General features: G+C 41.3%; 1 long non-coding RNA gene across 1 annotated transcript in view; it reads left to right on the top strand.

Moving 5' to 3' along the window:
- Positions 1–2,715, top strand: part of LOC125617605 — a 126,348-nt gene extending 123,633 nt beyond the window's left edge. The window contains exon 7 of the long non-coding RNA XR_007348658.1: positions 1,406–2,715. This is a non-coding gene — a long non-coding RNA (uncharacterized LOC125617605). The remainder of the gene's footprint in view (positions 1–1,405) is intronic.
- The last annotated feature ends 5,323 nt before the right edge of the window (positions 2,716–8,038 follow it).

Genomic DNA, 8,038 nt, shown 5'->3' with positions numbered 1-8,038 from the left:
ACTCTCCTCTCCCTCCTTCCCTCCCTCCCTCCCTCCCTTCCTTCCTTTCATCTTTCTTGACCACAGGTTTACTTACCTCCTTCTGGAACTGAACAATATTCACTTAGAAAGTGTTCCTATCCCCACCTCCTACCCAAATTGAACTGAATCAGATCAAGTCTTTAAATCTGATTACCAGTTACCAGAAATACTGCAGTCAGAGGAGCATGCTGATGCCACGAGACAGAGTCAGCGAAATCAAGACTGTGGGAAACTACCCAAGGCAAATGACCCAATTCCTTCACAACAACAACAACAACAACAACAAAAAAAAAATTTCAAGGAAAATCAGAATCTATAATTTATAAAAAAAAAAAATTCAGAGATACATCAATGAAACAGAATGCTCAGGTGTGGACCCTGCCTCAAACAGACTGACTGTTCGAAACGTTTATGAGACGCCCAGGCAGAGCTGAATGCAGTATCTCTAGCCAAAATCAGGGTATTGTGATCACATCTCAGAATAGAGTCATATTCGTTCAAATAGAGGTCGTGTGATTGCAGACCACTGGTTTCTGGCGAGTTGGCCAAATGTGCAGGTCTGTCCTGGGCGTCTGCTCCAGGTAGGCAATGAGACACACTAATATCTACCTCCCAGCTACGGAGGCCCATGAGCAGTAAAGTAACACTCACAGGAGATCATTTTTACTTAAAAGATGAAGCTATTGAGTAAAAATACGTCTCACTCCTTAGTGACGATTCAGTCATCTTTCCTCGTTGTTCTTTCTTATTCCACTTCAGTAACTTCCCAAATGCTTGGAGTTCTTCGTGGGAGAGAGTGCTGGGAGAAGCTGCTTCCTCTCTGAACGCTTCTCCACCAGGACTTCGTGGCGTGACCGGGGATGGCATTGCCTGGTCTCTGTTTCAGCTGAGCTGATCACAAACTCTTGTGCTTAGAGATAGTCTAGATTTTATTCTTGGTTCCAACCGGCAGGTCAGAAGCTAGATGCGGTGTCTCAGTTCACCACTGGCTTGTTCTTGGGAAACAGCTTTGGTGTCATGCCATTGGCCTGAGTTGATGGGCCATAAAAAGAAAAAAAAATTGGCAAATAAACTTTCGCATTTATTATAGATAGGACATGGCTAATAAATTCTAAAATCTTTTCTATAATGGTCCAAAATTAATTGTTTTCTTACCATCCTAGTATCAAGAAAAAAAAAAAGAAGAAAGAAAGAAAGAAAGAAAAACAGCTTTGCTACTTGGTTCTGTTCTTGTATGAACACCATGTCAGGCACCCAGAGTCACGTTCTCTGCCTTTTTCTAATTACTGCAAAGCAGCGCCAGGCACGGATCATTACTTCACGTTGTTTCTCTATCCGTGTTCTTCTTTTATCCTAATTTATACTTATTTCTTAAAACTTCCAGGTCTGTGCAGTGACAGACGTCATTCCAAGCCTGTTTTGTCAGGCACTGGTATTGACACCCATAACGACATGTCCAGCTAAGAAGCATGAGTCCTGCCTTCTCTCACGGTCGTGCGCTGACTTGTTAGCATTGAGGCACTTGGATTCCTGATGCTGCAGCTGCGCCTCGCAGCCAGATGGCATTCACAGGGAAACATGGCCCTGGAACACTTCATGAAGCTGAGAGGGAGGAAAAGAGGATTTATTGGAAGTCATAGTTTCCTTCCACAAACCCCAAAGCACAGGGGTCATCAAATGCTGCCCAGCCTCTAACTCCCTGAGGGCCCATGATACGCCATCGGTTTTCCTGGGGGGAATTAGGAGTCTTGCACAACTGGCCCGGCTAGTTCACGCTCATGATGTTCCTGTGACAGAATGCAGGCCAAGATCAGGCCCCCTACACTCTGGCCCCATCCCTTGGTAGAGTGCAAAGATCCAGATGAGGTGTGTGTCTTCAGCCCTCCGATGTCCTCACTGTGTGACATGCGGTCCTGCTAAGTGCTGGCTGTGCATTGTACTAGCATTTTATAGGGAAAACATATTGGCTCCTCTTCTATGTCAGGCCCAGTGGAGATGGGAGTCCAACGCTTTACACCTCCATTCACCCGAGTAGCTTGATGTCTACTTCCCAGCAGTTTCAAAATCATAAAGGGGCCAGCAGGACCCATGGGACCTGACACTTGGACTTGAGAGCTTTCCTCCAAGAGAAGGAGGAATGGATGGAAGATATCAGGCACATTGAGGAACAGAAGTTTGGCCAGTGGCGATGAGAGCCGAGTGGTCAGATGTCCAACTGCTGATTCCCTAATCGCTCAACTTGTTTTCCTGTCAGTTGCAGCCATAACAAAACTCTTAGCTAACACACTGCAGGAGGCGGGGTATGGGAGCCCTGTCACAGGCTCCGAGAGGCCTTCTGCTGACATCTGCTCAGGGGTCGGCTCAGCAATGAAATTTAGGCAGCAGTGGAGCTGCTGTCCTGGGAGGTAAGAACCGAACAGTCACCTAAGGTCAGGGGCGGAGCAGTGGAACCCCCTGCTGAGCGCTGGCCAGGGGTCTCCTCCGTGAGAAGGCCCTGTTTGGAGGCCGTGTCTGAAGCTATTGCTAAAGCAGGAAAGGTGCTCTGAACCTTCCATCTATCCAACAAGGCAAGCCACATCGGTGCATGTGGAACCTGGGACTGTGGGAGTTGGAATGTTGACGGGGGTCAGTAGTGTGTGGTCGTTGTCATGCAGAATTCCAGGTGTGGAAGTCATGGGGTCAGTTAGGGCCTGGTTTTGGCNTGTGCTATCCATGGTCTAGGAACCACGGACTGGAGTTAGATTTTCTTTTTCTTTTCTTTTAGCACAGAATATAGTCACGGTGCACCGTCAACACTTTCCCCTTTGAGCATCTTTAAAGCAGATGGAAATGAAAAACATTCATGATAAATTCTGAGCCTAGAAGTCTTAAGAACTTGCACTTTTCCTTCCCTGGCAGTTTCCTGTGGCCTTTCCTTCCCTTACTTGAAAGCAGCTGTTCCCAACTCACCTTGTAGCAGAGCATTCGATTCAGTTTCCATGAAAGTGTCTATTTTGCATTCACATATATTGATTTCCATATTATTTGTTTAGTCAGTTCTAAGTGCACCTAATGACACCAGTTTTGGGGACAAAGACAGTTGGCCCAGTTGGACAGAACATAATAAAGCCACCCGCATGTAATCATGCCTTCAGCCTTGACCCTTTCATGGATCCAGATGGCTTTGACGATTGAGGGTGCCCAGCCTGACAACCCTGGAGGCCAGAGGAGTGGAGGGGGTGAGAAGTGTTCCCGTCTCAGAAAGTGAGACCCTGAGGAGCCTCTGGGGGTGGCTCAGGGTCTCCCTAGCTGGAGACCCAAGTAGGAGCTGAGATCTTTGGAGGAACGGAGGAGGCAGAGGGGTCACAAAGATGCCAGCAGGCTAAGCCAGATGAGTGGGGCTGCCGGACAAAGGGCCAGCTCTCTTTGTCCTACTGAAAAGCTTTAGTTTCTTCATCTTAAAGCGATTTTAAAAAGATGAGATCAAATAATTCAGTTTCCATCATTATGTGATTTTTAAGTGAAGTCATTTCCGAACTCTGTGCAGTAGATGAGGTGATTTCTTCTATGGAAAATGAAAATAGTTGGTAATGTTATTCAGCTTATTCCTGAATAGGCTCTTACAAATTTCTCCCAACTCTTTTTCAGTTTTCTCAGAAACTTGGCACATCCATTTTCTTTTTTTTTTTAACCAAATTTTGTATTATAACAATTTTCATCATTTCATCTAAAATTATGTCTAAAGACAAAAAGATTTGAAGAAATACTCGGGCTAGGGTTGTGGCTCAGTGGTAGAGCGCTTGCCTAGCATGTGTGAGGCACTAGGTTCAATCCTCAGCACCACACAAAAAATAAGTAAATAAATAAGATAAAAGTACTGTGTCCATCTACAACTAAAAAAACCCCACAAACAAACAAACAAAAAACCGAAAAAGGAAATACTATATATAGGCACACTGTCCATGATTTCCTCCAGAAAAGAGCAAGATGACTGTGTCTTAACTTTTCTATATTTTAAAAATTGTCTTCATATTAATAATCAGAGACAACTAACGAATGCTATTTAAATAAGTGCTGTTCCTCCAACACCCGTTTCAGAGGCCCCAAGCTTACACACATCTCCACTGTCAAACGTTCCGTCTTCCAAGTAGCACTGCCCAGTGCATCATATGCAGGTATGGGTGTCTGTGTGGCACCAGAGATATGTCCTTCCAGAATCATCCAGCACAGTGCCTCATTCACACTGTGTTAAAACACGAAGGACCAAAGGGAAATAAATCAGTTTTACATTTCTATTTCTTACTTATTTATAAAGATAAAAGCAGCTAAGAATATATGTATATTATGAAAACATTTAATTTTTATGTTTACTTTTGGTGTAGTGACCTTATAGAGTCTTAAAAGTATTTTTTTCCAGTGATTCTGAGTCCATTTTAATAGAAAATAGAGAGGAACAGTTTAGGCCAAGTGCTTTAATTTTTCCTGTGGTGGTGTTTGTCAGCCCAGGGTCCTGTGTCTGGGCTCTGAGGTTATAAGTGCATCTTAGGACTGATTTCTCCCATGCTGGGTATACTTGACAACTTCAGAAGCTGCACCAATGTCTTCATGTGGGGAACATGTTTCATGGAGCCAGTAAAAGTGGTCCTTTCCCAGATAACAAGAAGATGGCTGGCTGTTCTGCAGGGGACCATCAGTTATTCTAACCCATGTGGAATTTTATGCCTGTAACAGCTATTTAAATATCATTTTATAATTTGAGTTAAAAAATTAAATGTCCAGAGGAAGAAATATCTTCAATATATTAGAATGGTAGTATAGTATAGGCAAAATGTATATTAACATGCAATGTTAATATTTAGTCAATTTTCTCATTTTACATTTAATTAAGTTTGAGTTCTGAGTAAATGGGAGAAATGACAAAAATTAGTGTATGATATAAAATTGAGTGAATTTAGGGAACACTTCATAAAATTTTCCTTTTGTAAATTTCTGAAAAACAATTTAATTTCGTGGCTACTGCATTTGGAGTGCTGTCGAAGGCACTTTTTCCTTCCCCAATATAATAATACTCTGCTCATTTTTCCTTTGGAAACCTTGTTGTTTTAGTTTTATGTCTGAGTCTGTGATTTTTCTCAAATTAATTTTTTATGTGGTGTAAGGGGAATCAAGATTTATTTTTTTTTCATTTCTAATTAGAAGATTCCTACTTATTGAAAAGATTGTCCTTTCCCCAATCAACTGCAGAGGAGCCCATGTGTAAAGTGTGTGTGTGTGTGTGTGTGTGTCTGTGTGTCTGTGTGTGTGTGAGATGGTTTGTGCCAACTAGTCCTCTCTACTGGCCTGCTTATCGGCTCTTGGCTTGTGTCACACTGTATTCAGGTTGCAGTTATATGTTCTCCAGCTTCATTTTTGTTAGCATTGGCTTGATCTTCTGATTCCTTCAAATTAGAAGAAAATTTTGAATTTTAAAACAAACCTGCCAATTTCTACTAAATGAATCTTATGGGATTTTGATTGGGATTACATTGAATATTTGGACTCAGAGACCTGAAGATCTTTTCTGTGCTTTAATTACCTGCTCTGGACTATAATTATTTGCTTATCATATATAATATGTTATATGTCTGACCCAGCTGATCATATATGTGCATTATTGTACATTAACCTGTCCATCTGCTTTATATGTTTTTAAAAATAATTTCCAGTTCGACTGAGGTAAAGTTGACAAATAAAAATTGTATATATTTAAGGTGTACAAGGTGATGTTTTGATATAAGTATAGATTGCAGAATGATTGCCACAATAAATCTAATGAACATACCATGCCCTCATAGTTATATCTGTGTGTGTGTGTATGTGTGTGTGTGTGTGTGTGTGTTGAGACACTTAAGATCATATCAACAAGCTGGGCACCGTGGCTCACACCTATAATCCCAGTGGCTCAGGAGGCTGAGGCAGGAGGTTCATGATTTCAAAGCCAGCCTCAGCAAAAAGTGAGGTGCTAAGTAACTCAGTGAGACTGTGTCTCTAAATAAAATATAAAATAGGGCTGGAGATGTGGCTCAGTAAGTTCCCCTGGGTTCAAACTCTGGTACAAAAAAATAAGATAAAATAAAATTAAAAAATCACATCAACTGTCTTAGCAAATTTTGAATATACAATACAATGCTATTAACTATTAATAGTCACCATGATGTACATTAGGCATCCAGAACTTTTTCATTCTGCAATAACTGAACCTGTATACACTTTTCAGTATACTGATTTATTCAGTCCATGAACATGGTGTGTCTCTCCACTTTATTTATGCAATATTTCATTTCTCTTAGTTTTGATGTTAAGGGTTCAGTGTAGATGTCACAAACATTTTATTCTAATTATTTAATATTTGATATTATTACAAATCACTTAAAATTCATTGTTATAATCACTTTTAAAATTATTTTCTACATGTTTATTGTTTTCTAATTTAAATACAACTGATCTTTCTTATGTTGACTTTCAATTCAACAATATTAAGCCACCTATTTTCTGTTTATAGATTCTTTTTGTATAAACATATAATTTATAAATAATGACAGGTTTCCTTCTTTTTTTATTATAGCTGTGAGAACTTTTTCTTCCTTTCTTTTTTGCTTTCTTTTTCTGCAAAATGGAAGATGGGCAGATGATGCTCAATATTTATCTATTAAGTCTTATAAAGACTTAGGATTGTTTTTGTAAATATCCTCTATTGGTTACACAAAAGTTTTCTTCTATTTCTAGTTTGCTGACTTGCTAAGGAAATTTCAGACACTTGTTGAATTTCATCAAATGCTTTGATGGATTGGGCTTAATTGAAGTAAGAGTGTCAGTTGATCAAGTTCGTGATTAAGAGTACAAACGAGACGAGCCATTGGCAGAGACCATGTGTCTACAACACAGGTATCTGACAAAGACTTGTAAGAAAAGCTGATAATTCAACCAAAATTGGCAGAAACAACATGAAGAAACTTTCCATGGCTGAAACTGGTGTGATCTGAGTAACAAAATTTACACAATCTCTACATTCATCTAAAGAAAAAGATAGACATTCATGAGTTGATTGTGACATAAATGATCAAATTAAACATTAATGGATGAGAAAGGTGGGTACTCCTTAAAGAAGAATGACATGTCAGACGTCTAGATGCCCCTCCTCCAGGGGACTGGGCCAAGTCCCTCTTCCTTCGGGTGCTGGATGGCCCTGCAGCTGGCCTTCAGAAGAGGGGACTGAAGCAGAGCAGAAGTGGAGGGAAGAGACCTGAGGCACCTCTTTGCCGTGTGCTGAAGGCTGCGTCCGGTGGCAGGTCACTCTCTGACAGGGTGCAGGGGCGGGCCTCTGACCTCCAGGCTTTCTGCTGTGAGGCTGCCCCAGGGATGAGGGGGATCTGGGCCAGCAGACTCTCAAGGCACAGCTGTGCTTCGGTGGTAGGTTCAAAAGTCAACAGGAGGGCATTCAGGATGGCCAAGTTGAGACTATTGCTGGAGCTCCAGAGGTCGAGAGAGGTCAGGGAGCTGGCGCTCTGGGCCAGGGGATCTAGGCAGACAGGAGCTGAGGGGTGTGGGGAAACGTCCTATAGAAGGCCCCGTGTGCAGGGAAAACCCTCCACTCCCCAAGGGTCAGCAAGAATGAGGTCTTGCTTCAGCTTTGTAATCCCAGAGGCAAGAAACAAATGCAAATTGAAGTAAAAAAAAAATCCAAATATGTTGTCCCAAATTATTATTTTTAAAATGCCAATTACACATCAGTGGAAGCAATATAATTTTAAGGTCATGTTTTCCATATCACTGTAATATCCATTACTGCCTAACTAAGCAATGCTAATACAGAAAGTCATTTTCTCAGTACACACTCAGTAATGAAGTGACTCTTAGATGGGATTGCCTAGCTGATTTATTACTGCAACGAGGTGATGGGAATACTTCCACTGGAAGGCTTTTACAATTTATCAAGTTTCGTTGGCCTAAGGAAGGTAATTACTTTTCTAGGGTTGATGTGATATGTGAACCAATACAA

This window comes from Marmota marmota, unplaced genomic scaffold, assembly GCF_001458135.2.
Source record: "Marmota marmota marmota unplaced genomic scaffold, marMar, whole genome shotgun sequence".
In the NCBI taxonomy this organism is placed as follows: domain Eukaryota; kingdom Metazoa; phylum Chordata; class Mammalia; order Rodentia; family Sciuridae; genus Marmota; species Marmota marmota.
Note: the sequence above shows the minus strand (reverse complement) of the source record. Positions and strands in the feature narration are given on the sequence as shown.